Source organism: Sus scrofa, chromosome 15 (assembly GCF_000003025.6).
Source record: "Sus scrofa isolate TJ Tabasco breed Duroc chromosome 15, Sscrofa11.1, whole genome shotgun sequence".
Classification (NCBI taxonomy): domain Eukaryota; kingdom Metazoa; phylum Chordata; class Mammalia; order Artiodactyla; family Suidae; genus Sus; species Sus scrofa.
This window is the reverse complement of record NC_010457.5, coordinates 105870741-105879130: the sequence shown is the minus strand read 5'-3', so window position 1 is coordinate 105879130 and position 8390 is coordinate 105870741. Positions and strand designations below refer to the sequence as shown.

The following is an 8390-nucleotide window of genomic DNA, read 5'->3' as shown; positions in this document are numbered from 1 at the left end:
CCATTTGGTCTATGCCAGATGGCAGACAGACACAGGGAATCTGGTTATGATTGGGTAGCAGAAGTCAAAGTATCTGTCTTTTTATGTTTGGTTTTTTAAAATTGTTTGTTGGTTTATCTTTCTGTTTGTTTGTCCTGGCACTCTGTGTTGTTTGTCTTGTCTGTAGGTCATTACGAATTAAAGAACTGAAAATATTTTATGTCTTTCAATAGAAAACAGCTTTTTGAGGTTTGGAACTGCTATAACCAACTGGTGAGTGTTGTGCTCTGTTTCCCCTCAACCCTTGGCTGACGTTAGAGCATTACAGCTACTGGTTTTCTGTCTGTGTGTGAATGAAAAAGACTTTTTCTTTCCTTGCAAAAGAAAGGTGGCTACGAGTCTGAATTGCCTGTTCTGTGGTCAGCGCAACGCCCAAGGCCAAGGGGAAGACCCGGAGGCAGAAGTTTTGTTGCAATATTAACCTGAAGCGCCTGAACAGGAATGCTCCACGGAGGGATCCAGTGCTCCCACATCCATTACGCCTGGGACCAAACCAAATCGGTGCGGCAGAACCTGGCCGAGATGGGTTTGACTATGGACCCCAACAGGGCAGTGCCCCTTATTAAGAGAAAGGTAAAAGCCATGGAGGTGGACGGAGAGGAGAGGCTGAAGGAGCTTGTGTGGAAGCCCTATGTGCTCAATGACCTAGAGGGAGAAGCCAGCCTTCCAGAAAAGAAAGGAAATATGCTGTCTCGGGACCTCATTAACTGCGTTTGCTATATGGTGGAGAACCATGGAGAGGACTACAAGGCTATGGCGCTGGAGGAGAAGAATTACTAAGACACCACAAAACAGATTCAAAATAAGATCAACGTCTATAAGTGTTTTTACCCAGCAAAGTGGCAAGCCTTTGTTGATTCTTTACAGAAGAATAAGATGGAAGTTGATTGACTGGCTTACCCCTGCCCCAGGTTGAGTCTTCCTCCTGGACCAGAGAAGTTGGAGCCAGAGTTTATTAAAGCAAGGAGGGGTATGCAGCTCCAGATGAGGCTGACCAGACCTCATGGGATCAAAACGTTACATGCACACATATACACACACAGTCTCTCTCACACTTCCCTTTGGGGAAGGTACTGTCTCCCAGAGGCTCCCATTTCTGTTCTTTTGGGGGCTCTGGGAAAAGCCAGAACTTGCTGTCCTCAGAGTGAGTAGTTTGGTTGCATGTAGTCTATAGACAATAAAATATTGTATTTTACGTCTCAAAAAAGAAAAAAAAGGAAGATAGCTTGTCTTTAAAAAGTTAATTTATATTTCTGTATCTGTGGCCACCTAATCTCTCTCTGAAAACTATTAGAAATCAATTGGCCATAAAAATCTGTCATTTGCTTGTGATCAGAAAGATCACCATCAAAAGGGAGAAAATGTATACAATGAAAAAAGTGGATTTTTTGGGGGGGGATTTTTAAGGCCGCACTTGTGGCATACGGAAGTTCCCAGGCTAGGGGTCTAATCAGAGCCTCAGCAACTTGGGATCTAAACCTCATGTGAGATCTACATGACAGCTTATGGCAACGCTGGATCCTTAACCCACTGGACAATGTGTTTCTTCCATTGGCTGATTTTGGTCCATATCCTTTCCCTGTAATAAATTGTAACCATAAGTATAACAATTTTCAATAAATTCTGTGAGCCCTTTTAGTAAACCATCAGATCTTAGAGTGGTTTGGAGAACTCTCTAAATTTACAGTTAGTGTCAGAAGTGAGGGCAGTCTTATGGAGGACTATGTGCTCTCTAAACATGACAGTTGGCTCTAAACTCTTTGGTTTGGCTAACTCCAGGCATATGGATTTAGAACAAAGAAAAGAGAATGTTAAAATGGATATACTTTAACAATATGTGGTTGTTACTATATGCAACTATACTCCAAAAAAATGGAAAATCTTGAAGTTCCCATTGTGGCTCAGTGGTTAGCAAGTCCGACTAGGAACCATGAGGTTGTAGGTTCGATCCCTGGCCTTGCTCAGTGGGTTAAGGATCCAGCGTTGCTGTCAGCTGTGGTGTAGGTCACATATTTGGCTCGGATCCTGCGTTGCTGTGGCTCTGGCGTAGGCCGGCAGCTACAGCTCCGATTCGACCCCTAGCCTGGGAACCCCCATATGCCGTGGGAGCAGCCCCAGAAAAGGAAAAAACAAAAACAAAAACAAAAACAAAAAAATGGAAAACCTAGAAGAAATGGACAAATTCTTAGAAAAGTACAATCTTCCAAGACTAAACCAAGATGAAATAGAAAAGATGAACGAACCAATCACAAGAACTGAAATTGAAGCTGTGATTTAAAAACTTCCAACAGACAAAAGCCCAGGACCAGATGGCATCACAGGCGAATTCTATCAAACGTTTAGAGAAGAGCTAACACCTATCCTTCTGAATCTATTCCAGAAAACCACAGAGGAAGGGACACTCCCAAACTCATTCTATGAGGCCACCATCACCCTGATACCAAAACCAGACAAAGACACCACAAAAAAAGAAAACTACAGGCCAATTTCACTGATGAACATCGAGGCAAAAATCCTCAACAAAATACTAGCAAACCACATCCAACAATACATTCAAAGGATTGTACATCATGATCAAGTGGGATTTATCCCAGGGATGCAAGGGTTCTTCCATATCTATAAATCCATCAGTGTGATACACCACATTAACAAACTGAAGAATAAAAACCATATGATCCTCTCAATAGATGCGGAAAAAGCTTTTGAAAAAATCCAACACCCATTTCTGATAAAAACCCTTCAGAAAGTGAGCATAACTGGAACCTACCTCAGCATGATAAAGGCCACATATGACAAACCCAGTGCTATCATCATTCTCAATGGTGAAGAGCTGAAAGAATTCCTGCTGAGACCAGGGACAAGACAAGGATGTCTGCTCTCACCACTACTATTCAACATAGTTTTGGAAGTCCTGGCCACAGCAATCAGAGAATTAAAAGAAATAAAAGGAATCCAAATTGGAAAGGAAGAAGTAAAACTATCCCTATTTGCAGATGACATGATCTTATACCTAGAGAATCCTAAAGACTCTACCAGAAAACTGTTAGAGCTCATCCACGAATTTGGCAAAGTCGCAGGATACAAAATCAATACACAGAAATCGACAGCGTTTCTATATACTAACAATGAAAAAGCAGAAAAAGAAATTAGGGAAGCAATCCTGTTTACCATCGCATCCAAAAGAATAAAATACCTAGGAGTAAACCTACCTAAAGAAACAAAAGACCTGTACTCTGAAAACTACAAGCCACTGATGAAAGAAATCAAAGATGACACAAATAGATGGAAAAACATACCATGCTCATGGATTGGAAGAGTCAATATTATCAAAATGACTATACTACCCAAGGCAATCTACAGATTCAATGCAATCCCTATCAAAATTACCAGGGACATTTTTCACAGAACTAGAACAAGATATTTTAAAGTTTGTTTGGAAATGCAAAAGACCCAGAATAGCCAAAGACATCCTGAAAAAGAAAAATGGAGCTGGAGGAATCAGGCTCCCGGACTTCAGACTATACTACAAAGCAACAGTCATCAAAACCATATGGTACTGGCACAAAGACAGAAATACAGATCAGTGGAACAGGATAGAAAGCCCAGAATTAAACCCACGCACCTACAGCCAACTAATCTATGACAAAGGAGGCAAGGATATACAATGGAGAAAAGACAGATTGTTCAATAAGTGGTGCTGGGAAAACTGGACAGCCACATGGAAAAGAATGAAATTAGGACACTCCCTAACACCATACACAAAAATAAACTCCAAATGGATTAAAGACCTAGATATAAGATCAGACACTATCAAACTCCTAGAGGAAAACAAAGGCCAAACACTCTCTGACATAAACGACAGCAACATCTTCTCAGATCCACCTCTTAGAGTGATGTTGGTAAAAACAAAAATAAACAAATGGGACTTAAACTTAAAAGTTTCTGCACATCAAAGGAAACCCTAAACAAAACCAAAAGACAACCCACAGAATGGGAGAAAATCTTTGCAAATGAAGCGACTGACAAGGGATTAATCTCCAAAATTTATAAACACCTCATACAGCTTAATAGCAAAAAAACAAACAACCCTATCAAAAAATGGGCAGAAGATCTAAACAAATAATTCTCCAAAGAAGACATACAGATGGCCAAGAAACACATGAAAAGATGTTCAATATCACTCATTATTAGAGAAATGCAAATCATTTCACTATGAGGTATCACCTTACACCAGCCAGAATGGCCATCATCCAAAAGTCTACAAACAATAAGTGCTGGAGAGGGTGTGGAGAAAAAGGAACACTAGTCCACTGTTGGTGGGATTGTACATTGGTGCAACCACTGTGGAAAACAGTGTGGAGATTCCTCAGAAAACTAAAAAGGGAATTAACATTTGATCCAGCAATCCCACTCCTGGGCATCTATCTACAGAAAACCACGACTGGCAAAGACACAGGTACTCCAATGTTCATTGCAGCACTATTTGCAATAGCCAAGACATGGAAACAACCTAAATGTCCATCGACAGAGGAGTGGATCAAGAAGAAGTGGTACATATACACAATGGAATATTACTCAGCCATTAAAAGGAAAGAAATACCGGCATTATTAGCAACATGGATGGACCTAGAAATTATCATGCTACATGAAGTTAGCCATACAATGAGACACCAACATCAAAAGCTGTCACTGACATGTGGAATCTAAAAAAAGGACACAATGAACTTCTTTGCAGAACAGATACTGACTCACAGACTTTGAAAAACTTATGGTTTTCAAATGAGACAGGTTGTGGGGTGGGGGAATGTGCTGGGGTTGTGGGATGGAAATCCCATAAAATTGGATTGTGGTGATCATTGTACAAGTATAAATGTAATAAATTCATTGAGTAATAAAAAAAGTTATAAAAGAAACCCAACATGTGGATGAGCCTGACTGTGTGATATAATGGAAATCTAAATAGAGCAGGACTTATTGTTTATGACTTGTCTGGAGCTTCATGATCTCCTGAGAAATCTAAAAGTTTCTGGAAGCATGACTTTTTCTCTCTCCTTTCTCTAAGGGAGAAAGAAAAGTCCCATAGAATATACAAATGAACTGAGTCAAGGTGTGAGGGAAAAACTCCATGTGTAGACAAAGTACTAATACATCCTAAAGAAGTGCCCCTAGATTAATCCATAATCTGATTGAACAAATATTACCAAACAGTGCGTAATGACTCAAGGAGAGATCTAATTACAAAATTCTTCAGAAATCCCTAACTTGCCCAGAATTTAAATTTTAAATAAGATTCTACCTTTGTTTGAGTGTGAAATATTGTCTGAGTAAATATATTGATATACTTTTGCCTATCTCCAGGAAAAAAGTAATAAAAATTATCTCAAGTTTAACAGAGCTCCTATATTGTCTCTTCTGGTAAGTTTTTTTTTTAATATTTTAATGCAGTACTTTATTTTTTTAAATTACTCAATGAATTTGTTACATTTATAGTTGTACAATGATCATCATAATCTTATTTTATAGGCTTTCCATATCACAACCCCAGCGCATTCCCCCACCCCCCAACCTGTCTCCTTTGGAAACCATAAGTTTTTCAAAGTCTGTGAGTCAGTATCTGTTCTGTAAAGAAGCTCATTGTGTCCTTTTTTCAGATTCTACATGTCAATGATAGCATTTGATGTGTCTCATTATCTGACTGACTTCACTTAGCAAAAATATGGAACGCTTCACGAATTTGCCTGTCATCCTTGCACAGGGGCCATGCTAATCTCTGTATCGTTCCAATTTTAGTGTATGTGTTTCAGAAGCGAGGCCTGGTAAGTTTTTAAATTATGATCTTTTTCAAATTCAAACAAATACAAAATAATACAACTGTTCAAATGTCTTTTACATCTAACCCTTGTTTGGAGTTTCCTAGACAGCAGTATACAATCACAAAGAAGTTTTCTTGGGAATTCCTGTTGAGGTGCAGCAGGTTAAGGATCTCTATGGCAGCTCGGGTTGCAGCTGGGGCTTGGATTTGATCCCTGCCAGGGAATGTCCATATGCCTCAGGTGTGGCCAAAAACAAAAAAAGTTCTCTTTCACCTGATAAAAGGAGATGATGCCAATTATAATTAAATATGTTTGGCATTCTCCAGATATTTAATTATTTCTTTCTTTCTTTTTTTTTGTCTTTTGCCATTTCTTGGGCCGCTCCTACGGCATATGGAGGTTCCCAGGCTAGGGGTCTAATCGGAGCTGTAGCCACTAGCCTATGCCAGAGCCACAGCAATGTGGGATCCGAGCTGCGTCTGCGACCTACACCACAGCTCACGGCAATGCTGGATCGTTAACCCACTGAGCAAGGGCAGGGATCGAACCCGCAACCTCATGGTTCCTAGTCGGATTCGTGAACCACTGCTCCATGATGGGAACTCCCAGATATTTAATTATTTCAACATTACTATCAAAGTTCTCTTACTTCTCAAGCTCAAAATTGGAGAACTGCTAAATAAAAAAGAAAAGCTCATCTTTTATAAGTATGTAAAATCAAAATAATATCAATTATTGGTATGATTATGATTCAGTAATTCCGTACTTTTAAGGTTATCTAGAAACACACTTATACAAAGACAGTGTATTAGTTTCCTATTGTTGCTGTAACAAATTACCACAAATTTAGTGGCTTAAAACAATACAAATTTCTTATAGTTTCAGAAGTCCAAAATGGGCTAAAATCAGAGTGTCAGCAGGGCGTCTAGAGTTCGAAGACTCCAGGGAGGAATCTATTTCCTTGCCTTTTCCAGCTTCTAGAGGTTTCCTACATTCATGGTCCTACTTCAATTGTCACATCTCTCGGATCCTGACTCTCTTGCCTCCCTCTTATTTACAGGGATTGTTGTGATAGTATTGGGCCCATCTGGAAAATTCAGCATAACTTCCCCATCTCAGGATGCATAGGAGTTCCCTGGTGGCTCAACAGATTAAGGACCTGGCATTGTCACTGCTGTGGCTCTGGTTACATTTGTGTTGCAGGTTTGATCCCTGGCCTGGGAACTTCCATGTGCTGAGGGCATGGCCAGGAGGTGTGCGTGTGTGGGGAAGATGCTTAACTTAATCACATCTGTGAAGTCCTTTTTGCCCTGTACATTCACAGGTTCTGGAGGTTAGAAATAGACATTTGGGAGAGGGGCATTATTTTTCCCCCACCACAGACAAGCATTTTATCTGTCAACAGATTGTTTACTCTTTTTAAAAGAAGAGTGATTTTATTTCCAGGTATCTAGAAATAATATAGTAACTTAAGAAAATATCCATTTTTTTAAAAAAAGCACTGCATTCTGAAGTATATAGGAGTGAGACGACATGTCTGGGTTGCCTTAAGAGAATTCAGCAGAGAAAGAAAGAAGGTGAGAGAGGGGGACAGGAAGGAACTGTTCAAATTCTTGATGATGTTTGAGACTGGATGATATACATTTGGGGAAGAGAAAAGGTGACCGAAGGAGCTATCATTTGAGTCCTGCTAAATATAGAGGAATGATACAAGGGAAGTGAACTAGGAAGGAGATAGGACTGTCTCCTATAGTCAGGGAGTGTAGGTTTTTTTTTTTTTTTTTTTTCCTTTTTTTAGGGCTATACCTGAGACATAAGGAGGTTCCCAGGCTAGGGGTTGAATCAGAGCTACAGCTGCCAGCCTTTGCCACAGCCACAGCAACGCCAGATCCGAGGAGCGTCTGTGACCTACACCACAACCCTGGATCCTTAACCCACTGAGCGAGGCCAGGGATTGAACCTGCAACCTTGTTTCCACAGACTGTTTCCACTGCGCCACAATGGGAACTCCAGGGAGTGCAGTTTTATATTAATCATTTTTTTTTCTTTTCTTTTTTTTTTTTTGGCTGTGGCATGCAGTGGTTTGATGTGGCATCTCAGTTCCCAGATATGGAATGCAGGCCAGAGCACTGAAAGTGCTAAATCCTACCCATTAGACCACCAGGGAACTCCCAATATGAATCACTTTTTAAAAATGTTCTATATTTCATTTACTTATTTTTATGGCTGCACCTGTGGCATATGGAAGTTCCCAGGCCAGGGATCAAATCCAAGCCACAGAAGTGAACGATGCTGCAACTGTGGCAATGCTGGATCCTTAATCCACTGTGCTATAGTGGGAATACCAAAATGTTCTATATTTTATGATGCTTTGACACCTTAAGGGCCCAGGGAGGGATTATCTCTAATTCCTAGAGATAGTGAAGAATTTGCCTGGGAACAGGCCTTTACATATGTCTGTCGGCATATGCAAGTCAACCAATCCTGAGTTCACGCTTCCACTCACCTCCTTCTTTCAGGCTTTTGCAGTTTAGGATG

At 40.3% G+C, this 8390-nt stretch overlaps 1 pseudogene; it reads left to right on the top strand.

Moving 5' to 3' along the window:
- Window positions 384-1080, top strand: LOC102158706 (annotated as a pseudogene).